The sequence below is a fragment of the Marmota marmota genome, unplaced genomic scaffold (assembly GCF_001458135.2).
Source record: "Marmota marmota marmota unplaced genomic scaffold, marMar, whole genome shotgun sequence".
Taxonomy (NCBI): domain Eukaryota; kingdom Metazoa; phylum Chordata; class Mammalia; order Rodentia; family Sciuridae; genus Marmota; species Marmota marmota.
Genome location: NW_026000222.1, coordinates 16,250,597 through 16,273,896, shown reverse-complemented (window position 1 = coordinate 16,273,896; position 23,300 = coordinate 16,250,597). Strand labels below are relative to the sequence as shown.

Sequence of the window (23,300 nt, the reverse complement as noted above, 5' to 3'; positions counted from 1 at the left end):
GTGTATAAGAGACAGCTGCAGGCCCCGCCCCCGCCCTCAGCTCCGCCTCTGGCCTCAGGTGCTGGTCCCACCCCCCTGATCTCCGGCCAGTGCGGTTTTGCGACCCCGCCCCCTAACCTCAGGGGCTGTCTGGGCTCTGTAGTCCCGCCTTCCAACTCCAGACCCCGCCCCCGACTCGCTGGTCAAATCTTTGGCTCGGGTCCAGCCTCCGGGCTTAGTTTCGACTTTCAAGTTCAGCTCTATTCAGCTCTGTCCTAGCGCTACCGGTGCTGCTCTCCTTGTGCCCTCCACTTCTCAAGCCAGTTCCACTGCCCTGCCCAAAGCCCTCTTACCGCCCACTCATCCCAGAAAGGCTACCGCACTTCTCAGGGCCCTTCCAGATCATACTGGGTCCTTCATGCAAAATTATTTTGTAAGGGCTGAGGATGTGGCTCAAGCGGTAGCGCGCTCGCCTGGCATGCGTGCGGCCCGGGTTCGATCCTCAGCACCACATACAAACAAAGATGTTGTGTCCGCCGAAAACTAGAAAATAAGTAAAATAAAATAAAAAAAAAATTATTTTGTAAGTCACCCAAATGAGGTGTTTTAAAAGAATCCAAAATCTGTATCCCAATCCATTCTGTGTTTCCTAATCAAAGATATTGCAGAAGCAGTGGCAGGAGTGTCTCCTTCACCACATAGTTGGCTCCCTTCTGATTAGGAATCCTCAATGAAAAGGTTTGCGTTTCAGTGAGACCTGGTTCCAGAATAGTAGCTGAAGGTCCTGGGCAAGTGGCTAAACCTCTGAGTCTCCAGTATCCCCTCCCGTGGAACAATGGGGGCTAATACAGAATCTTGGATGACCATGGCCACCAAGCATCAACTGAAATTGAGACTTGGTGTTCCCAGATCAGTATGGGAAGAAGGAAGCCCAGAGTCTATAGTTCCATAGCTACTCAAAGTGACCTGAATTTCCCCAGGGGCCCTAATTTCCATGTGGATATCTGGCTTTTCCTCTCTGAGTTAAATACAAGACAGTCACTCCTCGCCCACCCCATAGCCCAGAGAGTCCAGTCTGCCTAGAGTCACTTAGTGTTTTGCTGTCTTGACTTCCACAGGCGGCCCCATTTCCTGCCCCTGAGATGCCTGGCTCCTCAACTCTATAGACAGATGACCCGCATGCATTTCTGTCCCTCACTCTCTTGCTGGGCTGATCTGACTGTAGATTACAGGCCAGCAAGTCTTTGGAGTAGATATAAAGGAGGCAGTCCCCTCTGAGCCGCCGGGGGCGGTCAGCCTCCACTACCCTCTCTCCAAGTGTGGAGGGGCTCACTCCTCATCTCTCAATAAGAAATTTGTCAGGCAGAATCTTTAGCTTCTGACAATTTTCTAACTGTCCCCCACTAGCTACACAACTCCCACCCTTCTGCCAAATTCTCCTGAAAATTTTCCTGTATGTATTTTTGAAATGATATTAAATGACAGGAACTGACTACTTAGGGAGGGGTTCCTGAAGGGAAATGGAATCTCCACAACCTTGACGTTATAGGCCCTTTCCTTTCCTGGGGGAGGGGGAAGAAAAGACAGAAAGAAAGAAAAGAAAGAAAAGGAAAACTATGTCAGATCATTGATATTCTGAGCCAGACCTTGTTTTGAAATATGCTGTCTCCATCCTTTCAACAAACTACAGCCTTTCTCCCTCTTTTAAAATAAGATCACATCAAGTGAAGGATTAGAAATGGGAAAAATCCAATCAGAGCGTCCCTCAGCCAGCTACACATCTCAGTATACTCCCAGCCGAGGAGAATCAACTCTGCCACAACCCTGCTCAGCATCATTCAGAACGCACCGGTAGGAAATGGTGAAACAGAAGGACCTTTCATCCCCTGGTGAGCCCAGCCTGCAGCGCTGCTCTCCTGTGTCCGGAAGCTGGCTATGCCTGGGCTGAGTTGGGGCCTTTGGCTTAAATAGGCAGTGGGAGCAGGGGAGGGCGGGCCGTGGGGAGGGCATGGAAAGTGGGCCGTTTACCCAGCACAGCAGAGCAGTGTCTGCGAAGCCAGTAGTGGTCCCAAGCATGCGCCTGCCTGCCTGTCTATCCACCCAGAGGCCCCAAACCCACAGGCCCCTAGACCACAGGCCAGCACCTGGGGTGACTCCTGATGGATGTGCAGCTCCAAATGAGACCACATCCCTGTGTACACGGTGCTTAGGTTCTTGGATGCCTCTACCTTTTCTGGGTAACAGAACTCGCTATGGAGTTAACGGACTTGCTTTCTCCTCAGAATCAGTAGCAGCCTCAGGTGCCTCTCCAAGTCCCAGTTTCTACTTCCTTGAAATGAGGATAACATTGACTTTCATAGGTTCAGAAATAATGTTTGTAAAGGGACCTGGCACCTTTACAAACATTAAAGCTGATTTAATTATCCACCTGGTGATACTGGAGCAAAGTATCTTTGAGACTTAAACAGAGAGGTTTGGTAACCAGGCCTTCAGAGGAGTGTCAGGATGAGACTTCATGCAGAGCTGAGACTTTTCAGCCTCATGCTACAGTTGAAGCTTGGGGTGAGAGTGGGAAGCAGCTTCTGGCCTTGGAGGAGAAATCATCCCTAAGCCCCCAAAACCAAGGCAAAAGAGAGGCAGGGCTGGACAGGTGCGCTCACGCAGCCTGTGCTTTTGGTTGAGACCTACAGTGGGGAGTGTGCAGAGTAAACTGCTGGGGATGACCGGTGAGAGGAGTTGTCACCTTAAACCTTAAAGTTCTCCAAGGAAGGCTGTGGGAAGGTGAGTGCCTCACTTGGTTGGTTTAACTTGATCTTCCAGTGGAGTTGGATAGTGCCTGCATCTTAGTGATCCCAGGTTAGAACATCAGCCAGTGGGGAATTAAGACAAAGCAGTAGTTAACTGTTGGTTCATGCTTATAAAATTTCTACCCTTAGAAGTACATGTAAATCCAGGTGTGGTGACACATGCCTGTAATCCCAGTGATTTGGGAGGCTTAGGCAGGAGGATTGCAAGTTCAAGGCCAGCTTCAGCAAGTTGGTGAGACCCTATCTCAAAATAAAATAAAAAGGGAGGGGTGCAGTGCTAGGGATGTGAATCAGTGGATAAGCATCCCTGGAATCATTCTTTGGTAGGGAAAAAAAAGTGCATGTAAATCTAATAAATAATTGGAGTTATATGCAAGAATCTGTCTTTTAACAGGAAAAGTATGCATTTTTAGTTTGATTAACAAAATGTTAACTCCTCATTTCCTCCCCAAAAGGCAGCCAAACAGAGGACCAGGATCTCTAGAATTGGAATCAGAGGGAAATCAACTTTGCCATAAGTACTGATAAAGGAGAAGCCGATGTTATGGTTACAAGTAAACCCTGGTCATCTGCCAGTCATTGATGAGCTTGGCACCCTTTCAGGTGTTTGGACTGCAATGAAGTCAAAGATTAGAAATGGGAAAAAGATGCACAAGAAAGAGCATGTACTTCAAAGCCCAGTCTGGGTTCAAATCCAGTTCTGAGTAACACTGGGCCTTGCTTTATCTTCTCCGATCCTTCCTTGGAGGTTTTACAACCTTGCAGGGCTCTTGAGAGAACAAAAAGAGGTGGTGTTGGTGAAAACCCTTAGTAGATGTTCAGTGATAGTTGTCCATTTTGGAAGGATAATTCTGTAGGGAACATGGGTGAGCAGGAGGAAGGCCAGGATAGTAGCTGAAACAGGGAGACAGCAGGGCCAAATAGTGAAAATAATCCCCAGGCATGGTGGCAGAGATCTGTAATCTCAGCAATTTGGGAGGCTGAGGCAGAAGGATCACAAGTTCAGAAGCCAGCCTCAGCAATTTAGTGAGGCTATAAGCAACTTAGTGAGACCCTGTCTCAAAATAAAAAATAAAATGGGCTGGGGATATGGCTTAGTAGGTAAGTGCCCCTGTATTTAAACCCTGGTACCCACCCCCCAAAAAAAAGTAGTGAAAATAAGAAATAAGGGGTCACATATCTCATGGATATCTAAGAAGGCAAAATGGTGTTATGAATTGAATATTTGTGTTCCTCCCCACTAAATTCCTATGTTGAAGCCCTAAACCCCAGCATAGCTCTCTCTCTCTCTCTCTCTCTCTCTCTCTCTCTCTGTGTGTGTGTGTGTGTACATTCCCCCTTTTTTAGTGTGACTGTATTTGGAGATAGGGCTTCTAAGGAAGTAATTAAAAAAGGTCATAAGGGTGGGGCCCTGATCTGATAAGATTAGTGTCCCTAAGAAAGAAAATCAGAGAATTCTTATATGTACCCAAGAAAGGCCACATGAGGACTTATTGAGAAAGCCCATGTCTACCACAAAGACAGCCCTCACCAGGTACAGAATCATCCAGAATCTTGATCTCAAATTTCTAGCCTTCAGGACTGTGAGAAAATAAATTTTAAATCATTTAAGCTACCAAGTCTGTTACTTTGTTATGGCAGCTGGAGCAGACTAATACCAATGGGTGGGACCAAGGAGTAGTTGGGTAGTGTGAAAGAACACTAGGAATGAATTCAGAGATCTCCCAGTTCCAACAACTATGTGGATGATGGAGGTGCTCACTGGCCAGGGTTAGGGTGGGTGTTCATTGACATTTGCATGCATATGTCCAGGTGACAGTGGGAGGAACTCAGAGCTGAGGTCTGGGCTGGAGCACAATTTGGGGATTATTAAAATGTAGATGAATTATTAAATGCAGATGATTATTAAAATGTAGATTATTAAAATGTCTTGGGAGTGACAACATTTTGTCAGATCATTTCATTCTTTCTTCTTCAATGGGTCCATTCTAATTCTAATTTCTTGTTATATAAGACAGCTTTTGTCTTTATAGTTTTGTAAAAAGTCAGACATTATCCTTTGCTTTTAAAAAGCATAATTGTGTACAATTAGCTTCCAATTTGTATATCAGTCTGTTTTTCCTGCTTGTACCGACCATGTCTTGTTTAGGAGCACAACTGAGGTGGGGTTAGACTCCACTTACTAGTTAGAACTGCAACTTTTTCCCCCCTGAGGCTTATTTTGTGGTCAGTATTTGTGACGTCAGCTCTCTAATTCTTATACAATTTCAGAAGACATTTTCTCCCTTCACTTCAACCTGTTGGATGATTTACAACTCAAAATTTTAACCAGCACATATTCATTTCTGAATTTTCTCAAAGTTGAACTTCAAAGGCCTCATGTGTGCTCTTTTTGTTTGTTTGTTTGTTTGTTGTTTGTTTGGTATTGGGTATTGAACTTAGAGACACTCGACCACTGAACCACATCCCCAGCCCTATTTTGCATTTTATTTAAAGATAGGGTCTCACTGAGTTGCTTAGTGCCTCACATTTGGTGAGGCTGGCTTTGAACTCGCGATCCTCCAGTCTCAGCCTCCTGAGCCGATGGGATTACAAGTATGTGCCACCACACCTGGCTCTCATGTGCGCTCTTTAGTTCTAGGCTGAGGTGTTTTTCCATCTTTAGAAACTTGTCTTCTATTATTTCTTTTCCCAATATGTCCCTTGTGATATGCCTCTTCCCATTCACCTCTCTCTCCTGTGCTTATTTTAGGGTTGTGACTCCATTTCCCATTTTCCAAATCAGTTATTTGCTCTCTGATGTCTTACTTTATCTTTAATATCACTGATTCCCGTGTTCTATTATTTCAGTTATGCCAATTACTCCCTCTAGGTGTTTCCCGATTCTTTTATGATTTGTGCCATGGAATTATACCCACTTTGGGTTTGGATCTATTCCTGTTAGTAATTTTTTTTTGTTATTTTTCAAGGTAGTTAGTTATTATCCAGTTCATCCTAATTGTTCCTGAAACTTTTCAGATTATATCATTTAAAAGCCAAATTAAAGATGTTTGTTGAGTGCCTACTGTATGCAGATATTGCTGCTCATTAGTAATTGTGGTATCTGCTTTTAAATTTCTAAGTTTGGTGCAAAATAATTCAGCTTCTTTAGGGCAGTTTCTGATTAATTCATTGACACTATCGTGTTCCAAAAAATAATTAAACTATATTCTATGTACAATATGGACCTTTTTTTCATAAGCAGTGAGAGAGTTATTGCTAAGGGAAAATAAAGATAGAAAAAAAAAAAAAAAACAGAGGCAGTGAGGCAGAGCTGGAGATACCAAGAGAGCGAGGTGAGGGCCTCTTTATTCTGATGATGGCCACAGGTGGCCACAGAGGGGATGTCTTATGACTGAGGCTTGTCCTATTGATTTTTGTTGGTGTTGAAATGACTCATTGTTTTACGGTCTGCTTAAATGGCGTACAGAGGCATGACTTGCTCTCCAGCACCCTCAGTGGGAAGTGCTTATTTCTTTTTCCCATTGGGGGTGGAATTGATAGGAACAGAGGTGAGACATACAGGTGATGGTGGGGGCTGACTGCTGTAAACAGTGCAACATTCTCTCCCAGCCCAGTCCTCCCAAAGTCCATATTGATTGAGCAACTAATCTGTGTGTTTCCTGAACTCTGAATCAGAGCTCCTCCCTGTTTCAGGGGCAAGTGTGATGTGGTTGGGAGGAGGGTTTCTTGGGGCTCTCTGTTCCCACAGAACTCCAGAGTGGCCTCATTTCACACTTCTTGGGAGCCAGTTTCTCGAGTGACAGATTGATTGCTGTATGGGTGGTTACCAAAAAAGAATCTATTTTATTAGCTGTTTGTCTTGCAAAGTTAAATCATTAAAAAAAAAAAAACTTATCAAAATGTCATTGTCTCAGGGTTTACAACGTGTCCTCCAGCTCTGAGGGAAGATCTCAGTCCCACAGGTAAAGAGCTGTCATGTCAGTCCGGGCTGAGCCCTTGAGTGACGAGCGGGTCAGGCAGGTGAGCTCAGTCCCCTGCTGCCCCAGCCTGGGCTCCCTCAAGGAGGGGAGCTGAGGGGGCAGCTGGGCACCAATGGACATCTCCAAACCTCATCCTGGTGCCCAAACTGTCTTCATCTTTCTTAATACCAAGAAAAATAAAACCCTAGAGATTTGTGCACAAGAAAGGTAACTTTGTTTTCTCTATTTGAGGAGGAAATAGAAAACATCCCACTTACTCATATTTTACATTAAGAACAAGGAAATATATTAAACAATTAAAAAGCTTATGGCTTCCTGGGGCTGAAGATGTAACTCAGGGGTAGAGTTAGTATACATAAATCCCTGGGTTTAATCCCCAGTATTGCAAACAAAAAAAAATTTTTTTAAAAGTATTTGGTTTCCTATTGTGGCAGTTATAGAAGAGAAATGAGAAATTGGAAGCTGCCAAGGGAAGGCGGGGAGTGGAGTCTTGTCCCACACCAAGCCTTGGTGTCCGGCATGGGCTGGCTGCCTAACTTCCTCAGCACTGACCCTGACCTTGACCGCTCCCTCACCCTCAATCTGTCCTGTTCAGAGTCAAAGCCCGATTGCTCCTAGTCCCTCTCCCCACTCTCCCCTAGGCATCACCGCCCCAGCTCCCTTACTTCATGCTTGCAGTGGTGTGTGACCCTCATGCCTGCGTTTGGCCCCTGCCATCACACTCGGTTTCTTCATCCATGACACCCACCACGATCAGTTTTGAATTCTTTGGTTGTTCAGTGGCTCCTGTCTCCCTCCACCTACAGGCTAACGCCCTCCACCTCAAGGCCTGGCTTGAGGCCCTAATGATCAGGCCTTGCCCTCTCCAGCCTCCTTTTTGTGCCTCCCTTCCCTCCCACTGATTTGTTCTGTGGCTCCAGCCTCTAGCTTTTGATTTTGCTAGAACATGCCATGCTCTACACAACTCCATGCCTTTACATATGTTGTCCCCTGTGTCTGTAGCACCTTCCCTGGGAGGTCCACCTGGCACCTATCCTCCAAGGCTCGGTTCTAAAGCTGTCAACCCCCTTCTCAATGGCCTACCCTCAGGCTTAGTACTGGCAGCCCAGAGCCCTGAGCACCAAGCACAGGGCCCAGGCCCCCAGGAGCACTTGGGAAACTGTGGTTGAGTTAATAAAAATGGCTTCTATCTGAGCTGGCATGTCAATCACCAAAAGGCTCAATTCCCTTTGTACACACCACGGGCACAGCAGGAGCCGTGAGAAACTGCTTCTAATGGTTTGAACTAGTGCATCAATTAGATTACCTTGTCATAAAGGAAGATATGCAAAAATAGAGCCTTGAAAGTTAAAAGACTCATGTGAACTCACATGTGAGTACTGATAGCACCTACAGCTTGCTGGGATCATCATCAGCAGCAGCAATAGTTTGGGGGTACCCACTCTGTGCCATGCATGTGCTAAGAGCATAGCACACACATTTTCTTGTTTAAAGCCTGGGAAGTTGGATAATATTGTCTCCATTCTCAGAGAAGAAAACTGAGGCTCAGGGCGGAGTGTGGGGCTTAAGTGGTTTGTCTAGAAACTAAAGTGATAGAATGATTTGGCCTGGACTCTGGATAAACTTATCCACAGCTCCTTCCTGGTTAGGATCTTGAGCCTATCAGTTGCCTCGTGTGTAAGAAGCTGTTGCAGGCGAGGGAGGAACTCCACGGGGGTGGGAAGGCTTGTTAGCCACCAGCCTCCCCTCCTTCCTACCACGCTCATCTGTCCCAGAGGGATTTGAGGTGAATGCCATTGTTTGTCCTTAACCCTTGAGTGTGAACGAATTCATCAGCTGCTGTCTTGAGGCATCTATCTGATCAGAGAGCTGGTGTGTGTGTGCGCGCACGCGCAAGAACCTGGTAGTGCCATTGCTGTGGATGAAGGGGTGGGAAGGGACACCTTGGCCAAGCCCTGGGTCTCTTACCAGGTCCCTCAGCCTGTCCTTCCATCCACTCTGTAAGTCTGAATGGCCTCCCAGCTAGAGCCCGTTCTTTGCTCCCAGAAGACACATGTCCTGAATCCCCTCTCCTGTTCTACTCTTTACCACCCTGTCCTTACCTGCTAGCACCTCTGAGTCCTTCCACATCTTCCATGATCCCTGCTCTCCCAGAAGGGCCTTTCCTTAGTCTGTAATGCCTCCTCCACACAACACTTGTCAGCCTCAAGTCTCCTTCCCGGAGAAGCCTTCCTGATCTCCCCAGTTTAGCATCAGGGCCTCCTGCAATGAGTGCCCATTGTGCCCAGCCCCACCCAGATGTGGGCTCTGGAAGGCCTGGGACCTGCATCCCAGGTCAAGCCATCCCTGTCACTTGTAGACAGCAAAGCTCTGGGGGCAATGACCACAGGGAAGAATATGCCCCAAATGTGCCCCTCCAAAGGGAAGTGTTCAACCTGGTGCTGGGACGCTGGGTCCTCAAGGGTGAGGGGACTGGCCTGGGGCAGGGGTGCTGAAACATGCCAGGGCTGTGGCCATGCAGGCCCCTGCTGAAGGATGCCTGTTCCCACAGCAGGCAGGCACGGGGAGGGAAAAGGGGGTCAAGGACAGAACCTAGGGGCTCATCCATTTTTGGCTTGGTGAGGAAAGAAGAGCCAAAAAGAGCGCCAGGGAAGGGGGAAGATCGCAGGAAGGTGGCTAAAATGTAGCACTGTTTTTATTTAGTTCTCAGATAATCTAACTTTTTTTCTTTTTCACTTAGAATAGCTAGAAAAGGAGGGCCCTGCATGGCAGTCCCCGGGATGAGAAAGCCATGTGTCAAGGCTGTGGCTGAATCCCTGGCTCTATTTTTACCCTCGTGACACTACCTCTTTGAGCCCTGACAAGGGATCCTGGCCTGAGGTGGCCTGAGCTGGCGTCTCCAAGGCACATGTGGCCAGCCCTTGCCTCCTTCTCCAGAAACCACCTAAAAGCTGGCTATTCACTTCTCTTGACCAGAAATAAATGCATCAGACAAATGTTCTCAGGCAAATGGCTTTTGTTTCCTTTCTTCGGTTCAAAGTTGGGTCTTTGTTCACAGTAGTTACATTAAAATGAACACTAATTAATGTCCTTAAAATAGAATCTCCATATTTCCAAGTTTAGAAAGAAAAACCACCTAGGAATGAAAAATATGTGGCTGTACATGAAATGCCATCCCATTAGCCACAGAATCTTTTATGCGCCTCAGTGGGGAGTGCCTGTCAAGTGGGATTTGTGGCAGTGCACACCGTGGCCAAGGGTGTCTGTGGTTGCTTTTCATTCTGTCCCCCTCCAGGTCAAGGAAGCCTTTGACATCTGTGGCCAGGAGCTCTGGGGGTTCGCCAGCCTCTAATTACATTTCTTTTTTTAAATATTGATAAACAGTCCCTCTGTTGATTCAAATGTTTGAAAATATAGGGCCTGTAGCTGTTGGCTCTGAACAAAGAGCAAATCTCTCAGGCCTCCTCAGGGAGCTTCTCTCTGTGCCTCTGGGTTCTCGGACTCAAATTTAAATGCTGAAGCCAAAGAACTGTCCCTCTGGGTGAGGGAGAGGAGGAGGTCATTTCAGGATGCAAAATCAGGCCTGGCCAGGACACAGGGTGAGGCCCCACTTTCCCCAGATGGAGACTTCTGGCCTCTTCTACTACCAGGCTTCTGCTCTAGGTTCCAGATAGTGGACAGAGGTAGGGACAGGAAGAGCTGCCATCTAACTCCCACTATACACCTGCCTGATGCCCCAGGCACATCTGGTCACCTCTTTGTTTCATTTATGAACCAGGCCCTGTCCCCATAACCCTTGTACCTAAACAGAATAACATGGCTGCCCCACCCCCAATATCGACTGCTACTTGGGATGGAGGGAATAGGGACTGGAGGGGTCCCTTCTAGGCCCATGTTCCAGGAAACAGTGCCATCCATCCCATCTGGTGGACACCCACCTGCACAGAAGGACCTTCAGATCCCCCTAGATACACAAGAGGAGATGCAACTAGAGGTGGCGAGTGGTGGTCTGCATCCCCAACTACCATTTTCTGTGTATGACTCAGAGGCCAATCAGCCACTTCCTACCTGGACTGCCAGGTTGCCTTGTCCTCATCAATTGGCAGATCTGCCCAGTGGCCAGGTATTGTCTTCTAGTAACCTCACCCAGAGAGGAGTGACTGGTTACACATGAAGAGCATCAGTACCATATGAATAGACCCCAGATCCTGCTCCGCTTAGCCTCATGCTCCTCGGGTGCCAGTGTGAGTGTCACCACACCTCCCCTCCCCACTCTAAAACACAGCAGGGCAGCTCCTGATAGAGTTACCATCACACAGATGAGGGATCTGAGGCCCAGAGTGGTAAAGCCTGCAGCCCAGGATCACTTTGGAGGAGCTGAGATCTTAACTCCAACACTAGTGTTCTTTTCAATCCACCCTGCCACAGAGACTTTTGGCTCTACTTCCTGCTTTTGGCAAATGTCCTCTAGAAGGAGCCACCTCAAATACATGCATCAAGGGTGACATGGTGCTGGTAAGGATCGAAGGCTCTGAGGAGGTGACAGCAGCCATGGTGCTTCTTGTCAAGTCTTGTGCAACTCTGTTGGGTTATCCCCCTTAGTTGGGAGGACCTTGTCAGCATGATTCATTTGGATTATAATGTTTAAAGATAATTATGGATTAGTTTGGTGACCATCAGACCCTTCTGTTTTATCCCAGGAAATGGACTTAACCTGGTTATGGAGTAAATCAGATATAATCAGCTCTTAATTCAATATGGTGACTCTAAGTAACATTTATCAAGATACTGAAGCTAATCTGTGGGTCAGACAACAGTGGTGGCAGCTTTAGACTCAGACAAGAAGACTCAACTTGCACTCTCTGACAGCCTTCTGAAAGTTAGGTGGAAGAGACGAACTTTTTCAGTAACACATGATACAGATACACAGACTCAAATGTCCCAGACCCAGATGGGGGCATATGCACATTTGCAGATAGGCCATATGCACTTGCTGACTGTCCAAATGTACACCTGAAGCCTTATTCTGCAATGGCCATGCTCCCCAGAACCTGAGAAAGATGCCTAGATACCTGGAACACTGCTTTGGTCAAAACCAAACCTAGGAGATCAGCAGTGTGTGGGCTGATCATCCCAGCCCCTTCTGTGCCTGAGGATTGTTAACTGGGTACATGTACTTGGTGAACTTCTGGCCAGCTTTGAGTGGAAGGGATTTATCTTCTAACTGATGACTGGGGGGTTACAGAGGCCAAATAACAACGAGATTACAGGGTAATTGTGGATGCTCTGAACTGAACTTTTGTGTCTTCAGAGCTCCAACAGGTACCACTCTGTGAGGTGCTGGGACTCAGAGCTGAGACCTCGAAAGCTTGGTTCAGGCCTGGGCTGCCAACACCAGGTGGCTGCTGTACCAGAAAGAAGACAAGAGGAGGAGGAGTGGAGTCTTTGGGTCTAGGGAAACTACTGGGATGTGGTGTTGAGGGTGAAGGGGGAGGAGGTTCTGGGAGAGGTGTGGTTTGCAGAGCAGAGCTGGGTTGGAGAGGCCTGACCCCGGCTCTCTGTCCCTGGCCTCTGCTCTTTCCCTAACTGCTACATTCTCTGAGCCTTGCTCTATGCTATTGGCAGTGCTGGGTGCAGAACATCAGGAGTGGTAACCATTGCAACATTCCTGGACATTTCACAGACAGTGACACAGAAGCTCAGAACCTTGAGAACCACCTGGGCCAATGGGTGTCAGAATTGGGACTGGAACTCTGATTTGTTATGCTCCAAAGCCTGGGTATCTTTTACAGCATGGTCCACCTAGATGACACATGGTGGCTGGGGGTGAGGGGTTACTCCTGACGATGAGCAGAGGCATTTCAGCATGTAGCTGACTCATCACTCATGGACTGGATGTTCCCAGCAGTCAGTCGCCACTGGGGGTTTTCCTAGCCAATACCTGAGGTCGGTCTGTGATGAACACTGGGTGGAATGCCAGGCAGGGAGGGGTTACACAAGGCCTGAGTTTGGGAGATTGGGACTGAAGTGGAGTTGGAAGTGATCAGGGTGTAGGAGGCAGCAGAGGCCTTGGGGTAAGTGAGATGCTACAGGGAGTGGGCTAGGGACATGCCCTGGGGACAAGGAGGCTGGGGGCCGGGCAGGCTGAGAGGATATGAGGGTACACCTGTACAGAATAGGTCAAACAGCCTCCAGGACTCCGGGCTCCACTCTTCCAAAGGCCAGCTCCATGTATCTGCCCTCCTGAATTTAGCCCTTGCATGAAAGGCCATTGTCTAGGATCCCCACCCAGTAGGAGGTGCTAGGAACCACAGTCCTCATACCGCAGGCGAGGTGTCAAGGCAGTGTGCTGGCCAGGACAGGGAGATGGCACGGCTGTGAGACAGGCTGCCAAGCCAGGAGTTCTAGAAGGTCTTCAGGATTGTATAAACAGTTTCCTAAGAACCTTTGGAATTCCAGCAAAGCCAACGTACCAGAGATGCTGAGAGTTTCCAGGCTGTCCTCACTCTCCTGGCTTTATGTCCAGCTCTCCTTCCTGACTGCCAGCCTGGCTGACCGGCAGTGAGCCAGGCCTACACCAGACACTTCCCTGCAAACTCACAGAGGTGGGAGCCACAGAGAGGCAACGAGCTTCCCCAGACTCCACCCAGCCTCCCTCCGAGGGACATGCTGCCCTCCAGGCCTCCCAGCAAGCTCTCCTGCACTCCCCAGGGCTGCTAGTGACCTTCTCTGTCCACCAAGTCCACCCTTTGGCTTCTTGTTCCTCCAGCTCCTCTTATAACTGATAAGTCTACTTTTTAGAACGAGTTCCGGGTTCAGCATGCTGTAGTGGTTCTGCCTTCCCCAATAATGGGGATGGTGTGAGACATACAGTCCCAGAAGGGGGGCTGCATCCAGACACCAAGCGTCACCAGCCTGAGATTGGCTCTGTGACATGTACCTGGGTAATAGTGGGAGGACGAGTTCTAGGCTAGAGTCATGATGCAGCCGGGCTTTTCATGCCGGCACCAGCTGGAGGAGTCCCGTGGAACAGGCCTCACTGGAGCAGGGGACACCTTTGCACCAGTGGTGGAAGGAGCAGGGTGTCCTCTGGTGGTCTGAGTGGTAGTGACTGGTTGTATCCCCAGACGGGTATTTTGACTAAGGGTTGTGGCGTCGGCTGGTCAGAGCCTTTCCTGACTGGATGCTGGCATCAGAGTTGGGAATGTAACTCCCAACTGGAGTGACATTCCCCTGGGAAGCCAGTGTGTGCTGAGCTAGGAGGCTTCTGGGAAGATGCTGAGAAGGGCGAGAAGGGCTTGTGGGATGGGCTCTGCTGAATTGCTGGAGAGATTTTGTTCCTGTAATGATGATGAGGTAGTCATCAGAGCTCTGGAGTCTATAAAGTGGATTTATAGATGCTGCGTCGGGGCACAGCACACAAAGCACCATGCTCCCCAACCCCAGTGCCTCTGCTCCTACCGTAATGCTCTGCCCTCAGTTGTCCATGTGGCTCACTCCTTTATTCAGGTCCCTGATCAAAAGTGTCTTCCTTGGAATACCCTTTCCTGAACACCCTACACAAATAATTCCCTCTTTGTTGCTCTCTATCTCCTTCCCTGGTCCATTTTTTTCTTCCCCAAACCCACTTAGTACATTATGCATCTCTCTATTGTCTTTCTTCTTCCATTGGAACATCATGGGGGTAGGGGTTCCGTCTGTTTCCTTCATTGTTGGATGCATGGCACCCAGAACAGTGCCTGGCTCAAAGCAGAGACCAGTGCGAATCCACTGGAGGTCAGAACTGACCTCTGTGTAAAGAGCAGCAACCTGTCTGCTCTCCCTGTCTTCACTCAGCCTGGGGGTGCTGAAGACCGTGGCCCAGCCCAGCAAGCAGGCTGCTTCTTGGTGTCAGGAAGGCTGGTTTGATCAATTAAGTACCCAACATGAGTCCTCAACATCCAGGGCTTTTTCAGTTTTTTTCTTCTAATCATTACTCCTGATCATGGGATCTGTAACTATTTTGGAAGTGGATTTACTGCGATTAAATTCTTTCTTTGCCTAATCCTTTATGGAAAACAAAAGTTTTAAATGAAGTGAATTTGAATGGATTTGCTGAGGTTTGGTTGCTTGTACATGGTTTTACCCAGTTCACTTCACAGTCCAGGCCCCAAAGAAGACTCGGATGGGTCTCCCTGTACCAGAGGGGAGCAGATCCCCACTGTCCTCAGGGCCTGTGACTAAGGGGTGACCACAAATAAGGAGTCACGGGGCCAAGGCCCTGGAGGAGAGGAGCTCACAGTGCCCATGCACTTTGTCTGGCAGGGACTGCCAGGCTGCAGCGTGGCTGGGGTGCTGGACAGGATTACAGCCATGTTTCTGCCTTCCAGTAGAAACTGTGAGGGTGGGTCTGCAGGGGCTGGGACACAGGGAGGTTCCGGAAAGTAACTTTGATAAGCAGGAGGGAAAGGACATGTCAAGGTCCTTCTGTGCGGATGCCCCCTCCCCCCCCCCCCCCCCCCGTCCTGGAGGCACTAGTCCCCAGAGAGGCTGTCACCTTTGCAGCCCAGCCCAGTACCGAACCTGGGGGTACAGCGATAGTCGAAAATGCTGCCGTGGGAAAGAAGCTTTGATCCAGAATAAAAATAAAAAGGTACTGGTGCCTAAAAGACCTACTCCAGTGACTTTTAATGCCATGTGGGGACCTTGTTCTTGGCAACCCAGTCACATGTGTCTAGACTTGCCGGCCCGAGGATCCTGCTGGGGTAGAAATTGGCTATTACCCAGTTATTTGGTAACTCTCAGAGAATGGGATTTTCCTCTTCTGCTGGTTGGATTTTTAACTTTGGGATTTGTCACTGGTGGAATTTGCCCTCTGGGACCTATATGTTTGGGGGATTGCGGGTGGAGACCTATTCCTGGGTGGAGACAGCAGAGTTTCCTCACCCAGAAAGGTGTTTTGGTGAGGGTAAGGGCTCACAGCCTTGGGTCTCATGGCTGCCGTTATGATCTGCTGGCCTGGATTACCCTGTTCACGGGACTCTGGTGGCTTCCTTGCCAGGTTTCATTAAGAGAGATGCATAGGACAATTGTGGCTGGCTGGCCATCATGAGCCTGCCTGTACCCAGATGAGAATGGTGACTTCTTGGGGTAAAATTTGCAGCCTGAAAGTCCTTCTCCTCTTCAGCAATGTGAGCTGTCATAGCAGAGGCTAAGAATGCCAGCTTAGCCCAGGATGGCACACCACATGTGCTGCCCATGCACAGGGAACCCTTGCTTCATGACCCTCCTCACTGGGGACAGGTTGGAGGCTGATGTGGCCGCATGTCCCTAACTCAGCTGGGCTTCCCCAGGAGTGAACATTCAGAGTCAGTGCGTGTCCTCAACCCAAGACTTAGTGACAACTAACACAGGTGGAGCCCCTTCTTCCTGCTGGACAGAGGGCCAAGTGGTTTAGCTCACTTAATCCTCAACCCTGCCCCTGTGGTAGGAGCCCTTAGCATTCACTGCTTTTGTCCTCCATCAGCAGCACACTGGGATTTGAACCCCCCGGGGCCTGATGCCAAGAGTGGATGCTCTCCCCCAGTTGGCCTGTCTTCTCCTGGGGCCTGTTGGATGATTCATTTCTTATTCTACACCCAGAGACAACGAGGCATAAACCAGAATAAAAGGGGGCTATTATGATATCACTATTTGCCATTTATCTAAATTAGATAATAAATCATGGAACTACTTGAGACAATATACATGTCAACCTCCTGAACATTTAGTAATCTCTAGACACCATTTGATGGTGTCTATGGTATAATTAACACTTTCTTGGAGAAAGTATATTTCTGTGAAATGGAAAAGTGAATGAGAAAATAAACTCAACCCAGGTCCTCATCCATGGGGCAGGGCCCTTGGTGGTGGCCAGTTGGGATGGATGGAGCTGGTGGGGGGATGCGCAATCGTTCCTAGCCCTCTCTAGGCCAGGGCTATGCCCTGGGAAGGGGAAACCTGTTGTCTGCAGTAGCAGGCGACAAAGCTGAGTGATGCCGCTGAGCTCCAAATAACTCCCCGGCCATTCATCAGGCTCAGCATAATTGGGCATCTGCCACTGGCATCTCCAGATGTTCGCCTTTATCAGACGTGGATGCGGTTCAGGGTTTTCATTCAGAGCCTCGTAAAAAGCCCTAGCTGGTTGGGGACGTTTATTGTTCATTTTATTTGAGTTCCTTATCATGTGCAAAATGTTCCAGGCCCCATTAGGAGACACAAAAGATTCAGAAAACACAGTTTCAGGGGGGTGGAATTTCACCGTAGCGTAGCGGAGACACAGCCACCGACATTTACAAACATTTGCTGAACACAATCAGCTGGATGGAATAAGAGTCGCTCTTAGCATCACATCGGGGCAGGGGGGTGTCCGGTGGTGGAGGCCGAGCACTTAGTGCTTGCCTGGGGGAATCTTCTAAAATTCCAGGCTGCTCGCTCAGGAATATGGTCTTCAGATTACTACCCAGTAAGATGGGGGCTGGGTGGGGTCCAGAAATGGGGCAGAAGTATGACCAGGAGAATATCAAAAGGGATTCGCATCTCTTGAGATGAACATTTGAGGTCTCGGTCCAGGCACATTATAATTATTGCTTAACCATAAGTGTGGCTTGGCAAGATGCATTGATTTATATGTAGGTAGCTAAGGGTATTCAGGGAAAACCAAACACAGGCAATAAGAACTGTCCCCATCAATTTACAAAATTCACGTCTGAGGCAGCATCATGGAGGGCAGACAACCCTGCTCATGAGCATAAATTAAAGCTATTTTCTTTGGAAAAGGATAATTTAAATGATCAATAACCTCTTTTGAAAGACTGAGAGTATTTCTTTTTTTAAAGCAACTTCACTGACTCTCCTCCTTTTATCAATAAAGGCTTAGTGGAAGCTTATAACAATAGGTATGACAGTGAAATTATTAAAATAGAAATGGGAAATTGGAACCCATTCAGAAAAGAGAATATAAGTTTTCTAACCTCAATGGACAATCTCATGTCCATGACCACGCTCCAAATTTATCTTTGAGCTTCCTGGAATCCAAGGCAAAAGGGGAAACATAACCAATTACATAACTCCAGCTACTAAGATGGACAAAGTATGCCAATTCATTGTTATTTAATTATTTGTGAATTCATAAAGAGAGGTAGGACAGCTTTAGGGGAAATGGGGGAGATTTAAAAAATATTTAGAAAACATCAATTTTGGAATTTTTGACAAGAGGTGAAGCCTGGGCAATGAGGAGGGACATGACCACCAGGATCTGGGTGAAGCTGGATGGCCGCTGCTCATGGGTTTATGGCTGAAGGAATGGATTATTGCTGTGGGAGCAAGTCACGGCCTGACCTAGACCTAGGCAGTTGTCTGTGTCTAGCCTGCCCTCAGGCACCGGCTGTGCTCTATTTCTCTGGTCTTCCCAGGCAATGGCTGTGACATTTGCACCTGAAGAACTCGACCATGGCTCTGTCTCTCCTAGGTTGAGAACTCCAGGAAGTGGGTATTTGCCTTGTCCTGGTCACACCTCAGTTAGTGTTGGATGATAATAGCTCACGAACCAAGATCAGGAAAAATATCGACAAAATAACAAACATCATTTACAAGTGAGTGGGAGCATTTTAAAAGCTCTTGATGACCACAATAAAATCTGCCAGCCTTTTTACCATGGCGAGCATCTCAATGGACCTGCTCAGTAGAGCCAGGTGGGTATGAAGTGTTGGGTCAGTGGATATGATTGGGATGTTTGTTAGTTTGCCTCAGAAGGACCTATGGTGGCCCTTCTGATGTGTTCTGGGCTCTGCTTAAGTGGCTGTATTGGGACCCTTGTGGGTGGTGGCCAGGCTTTGATGAAGCAGTGGGGAGGACCGTCAGTGACAATGCTGGCCTATCTCCCAGCAGGCTTTAAGGGTGGGATTCCTGCAGGTGTGGGTAACAGGAAGGAGTGAGGGTTGGAAGGGAAAGGGGGCGGGGGAGAACTGGGCTTGAGCTGGACCAGCTGGTCTGCCCACAGGACCGGAGGCCAGGCAGGGGGAGGTGATTGGGGATAATGATGAAAGAGGTCAAAGGGAGGCCCAGATCAGCAGTGGAGGAAGAGCACCCTTGTCAAGCCAGGTCGATAAAGCAAGCTCCATGCTTTATCTTGGTGTTTTATTCTGTCAAATGGAACTCCTGATGCCCTTCCTGTCTTGCCCTGGTGGCACTGAGGGAAAGTGGTATGATTCTCTGGGATCCCAAGACAATGGGTAGGGCCACCACAAAGTGCTGAGAGCTAGGAGGAGGCCCCAGAAATGATACACACGAGGAATTCAAAAGTTTGGACCATCAGGAATTGGCCATCCCCTGAGCCAGAGGAGAGAGGCTGGGATGGGGGTGTTTTGAGACAGGGTGGCTGAGAGGACAGTAGAAAGAAGGACATGGGGGAAGCAAATTCACTTTGTGATCTGAAGAGTTTGAAAAGGCGGCAGGCAGCCAGAAACGTGGGACTGGACCAGGACAGCCACAGAGGCAGGAGGGTCGGTGCATTAGGAAGTCTGAGTGGCCAAAGGCATTTTCTGAGAAGAAAAACTAGCCAGAGATGGTGCCAAAGGGGAGGGCCTGAATCTAGAACCATCTAGAGATTGGAAAGGAGGAGGAGGAATGTGCAGTGTATGAGGCCAGGGAGACAGAGGCAGTTGCTGGGCCGAGCTGTGCCCAGTCAGATGAGCCTGGGACACTTCCTCGGAAAGGACTAGGAGGGGAGGGCATGATGTGCAGACAATAGGGAATGAATGGCTGGAGAGAACTGTTGAGGTACTCCCCTAGCAGCCCATTAGGAGCCCTGAGTGTACCCTGGCCCAATGACCAGGGCCAACATACATGGCCACTTCCTGCGAGGAAGCTCACAGGCCAGCATGACAATCCCTGAGACCCATAAGTGACCAAACCACCTAACACCAAACATAGAAAAGGTCGGGATTTCTCCAGCCACATCTACCTCCCAAAATATCTGAGTCCAGTAGAAAGCAGAAGGCATCTCTGAAGAGTCAAGATGGCTGCCAGAGCACCCCCCGACTCTAGCCAGCATGCTCGCTTTGAAAGGAGACGCCTCACTCACCGCCTGCGTGCTTTATTTAACTCAGAGTCACTGTTTGATTTTTTTTTTAAATCAAATCCAAGAGAAAAACCACAAGGTAAGGGGCTCTGTCAATCTCAAATATGCAAAATCATCCGAGTAAGAAATTGGCCTGGACAGGCTCCCAGCTCCCACTCAAACTGACATTCCATGATTCCCATATTTTTGTAAGGAGGATCCCTGAGTCATCCAGACATTGTAAAATAATATCCCATCTCTGCTGCTTTAGAAGGCAGAACCATGTAAGCTCTGAGTTTTATGTCAAGAAGTCATGCTTTTAAAAGTTCGGCATTTGAAGAGGAGATGGATGCACATCTATTGAGCACCTACTACATACATACCATCTTAAACTTATTAACCTTTTAACAATCCTACAAGAACCATCACCTTTACAGTTCACAGGAAAGGAGACAGATTTGCAGAGAATTGAAGGAGGGTATCTCAGCTTATATTGCCTTTTTTTTTTTTTGGTCCGGAAATTGAACCCAGGGGTGCTTAACCATTGAACCACATCCCCAGTCCTTTTTTATATTTTATCTAGAGACAGGCTCTCGCTAAGTTGCTTAGGGCCTTGCTAAGTTGCTGAGGCTGGCTTTGAACTGGTGATTCTCCTGCCTCAGTCTCCCGAGCTGCTGGGATTACAGGCATGCGCCACCGTGCCCAGCATCAGCTTACATTGCTAATGCTTTTCTCATTTCACCCTTGGCTTCCGCTAGTCCCTGGTGCCTGTGAGAAATACCTGCTCTTTTTATTATTTGCTTATTTTGAGGCAGGATCCTACCATTTGCCCAGGCTGGCCCCAAACTGCTGGACTCAAGTGACCCTCCAACTTCAGCTTCCTGAGCACCTGATTTACACGTATATGTGGCACTCTACCTGGCAGAATACCTGCTTTTTTATAACAGGTGAACAAGACCTTGCTGGATCCACAGGGCCTGAGTTTGGGTGATGCTCTCTGGAGTAGTGGGGATGGTGGTCACTGTCCCATCAGCTAACTGTGGGGCCCGCTGTTCCTTCCCTGGCCTCCACAGCTTTGGTCATTCTGAGGGGTACAGGGACTAGTCCTGCAAGACTCCCTATCATGAGGAAGGCGTGGGCTGACCTGGAAAGCAGTTTTGTCCCAGCATCCTCCAGGGGAAATGACTCCTGGGGGGACTTGATGGTAACAGGCTGTTTTTCATTCTTTAATCACTCAGAAAAACACATTCATTTCAGTTTATTCAAAACAGTGGAAAATCATTGAGGTTTTTCCTGTGTAAAGGTCAAACTATAAAAAGATAAGTGGACTCAGAGAACTCCAGGCTGGTCGCAGAACATGGCCGTGCATTAGGATGGATCCGAAAAAGGCTTTAATCCTCCTTTGGAAGCAGCTCATAATAATCCCCTCTGTACTTTCCCCTATGTGTGTTAAATTATTGTTTTTGGGTTCAAGGACCCAAAGCAAGTAACTTTTAATGGGTAGAGCACCATCTGTACAGACTGGAGCCCTGGCTCAGAATCTTCACCAGCTGCGATGCACCAAGTGTAAAACTCTGAGCGAGTATCCTCACCTCCTGAGCCACCTTTTCCCCATTTGAAAATTGGGCACACTCCCCATCTCAGTGCTCTTCTGAAGGGCCCAGTGTGCCACCTGGCAAGGTCCAGGCAGGTGGACTCTGAACTTTCCTCACCTTCCCACCCATGACTTTCCACCTCAGAGGTAGACAGATGAAGCCTGGCGTGGTCTGCCAGGAGGGCACTAGCAGCTGCACCCTGGAGACCCTGCTCTGGCCTGCTTCCGCACCTTGACCACCTGACTACATTCCCAGACTCTGATAGGGCTCTGCTGTGCATGGACTTGGGTGACCTGTGAAGTCCTTGCTGCTGAGAGATAAACAAGTCACTGTGAGATCCCCATCACAAGGACATTTTAAAAGGGCACTTGGTAATTTAACTGCTTTTGTGAAGCTGAGCGAGTGATGGGAGGACGAGAGAATTTTGAAAACGCTTAAGAACTTGGATAAAATCTTTCAGAGTGTCTTTGGGAAGATAAGGAGTGGCTGTCCCCTCTACTTCAGCAAATCCAGCCTTCGCACATGCTCAGGTGTGTGCAGACACCTGTGGTGTGGGCCAGCCTGGTCTCTCCAACATGAGCCACAACACTGGTGGGTAGAGGAGGGGGTTTGGGAGATGAAGTCAGACCTGATGCTGGGTCTGGCAGCCTGGTTTTCTGGCAGGGGAATCTCTGGGCCTGGGGGTCCTCCAAGCCCCACAGAGGGGAGCTGGACTTTGTTTCCTAATTTGCACAGGTAGGAACAGAAGGAATGGCATGTATAAAGACCTGTAGAGGAAAGCACTGGCTTTGGGCCTGGCCACCAGGGGAGGTATGTGGCATAATATGAGGGAAGCTGGTAGCAGATCCTGCAGACATCAAATCAAGTGACGTGTCTGATTTGTGATCTATAAAGGTCACATGGGTACCAAGAGGAAGGCTCAGAGTCAGCAGGTCCAGGTAGAAAGTTGCTTTGGTCACCCAGGGATGGAGTGGCAGCATGAAGATAACACTTTTAGAGGAGTGATGGACTAATGACTGGTGTGATTTTGAAGGCCAGAGAGGACAGGCCTACCGGGAGGTCTCAGGCCTCTGGCCTGAGTAGTTGGGTGGATGGGGCGGCCTCACTCTGAGGTGGAAGATGGTGTGCGTTTGGGTGTCAGAGATGGGCAGAGAGCTGTTAAGGTACCTGAGAGACATTCAGGTGGGGCCAGGCCTTGAGAGCAGGGGACCTCCTAACATACAGAGTTAGGGAGAGGGTCAAGCCAGAGATTGAAAAGTGGCCAGCAGCTAGGCGCAGTGGCACACGCCTGTAATCCAGTGTCAGGAAGCTGAGGCAGGAGGAGTACAAGTTTGAGGCCAGCCTCAGCAACTTACTGAGGCCCTAAACAACTTAGCAAGACCCTGTCTCAAAATAAAATATAAAAGGAGTTGGGATTGTGGCTTAGTGGTTGAGCGCCCCTGGGTTCAATTATCAGTACAAAAGAGAAAAGAAAAGAAAAAGTGGCCAGTAACTGAAATCCAGAGAGTGGATGAAATCCCACAGGAAGAGTGCAGAGACCTAAAGAGGGCCAGGAAGAAGCTCCTGAAATTCCTGACAGTGAACCCTGTAGACAGCCCAAGGAGTGGGCAGCCAGGTTGTTAGGAGAGCAAGAAATAGAGGTCCTGAGACAGGAGCCTGAGGGGTCAGGCAGCAGGGAGGTCTTTGAGGTTGACGGGCCTGATCTGTTTAAGGCCCTAGCTGAGGTTTGAGGCAATTCTGCAACTTTGCAGGTGGTTTGTTTTCTTGGACAGAAGGTTCAGAGTGGGCTTCCAGGGAGTTTCCAGAAGATCTGTTGGGAACTTTATCCTATGTCTTAAATTTTCTCCCTGTCGGGACC

At 48.6% G+C, this 23,300-nt stretch overlaps 1 protein-coding gene across 2 annotated transcripts in view; it reads right to left on the bottom strand.

Annotated features, from left to right (window-relative positions):
* The window catches only part of Smpd3 (sphingomyelin phosphodiesterase 3), an 83,180-nt gene that overhangs the window by 28,512 nt on the left and 31,368 nt on the right, over positions 1 to 23,300 (bottom strand). Inside the window, exon 1 of one of the 2 annotated variants that reach the window (XM_048792545.1) lies at positions 1,829 to 1,906. The exons of the other annotated variant lie outside the window; for it this stretch is intronic. The gene's annotated coding sequence lies outside the window, so the exon portion shown is untranslated. Of the gene's footprint in view, positions 1 to 1,828; positions 1,907 to 23,300 lie in introns of those variants that run through there. 2 annotated transcript variants of the gene reach the window in all.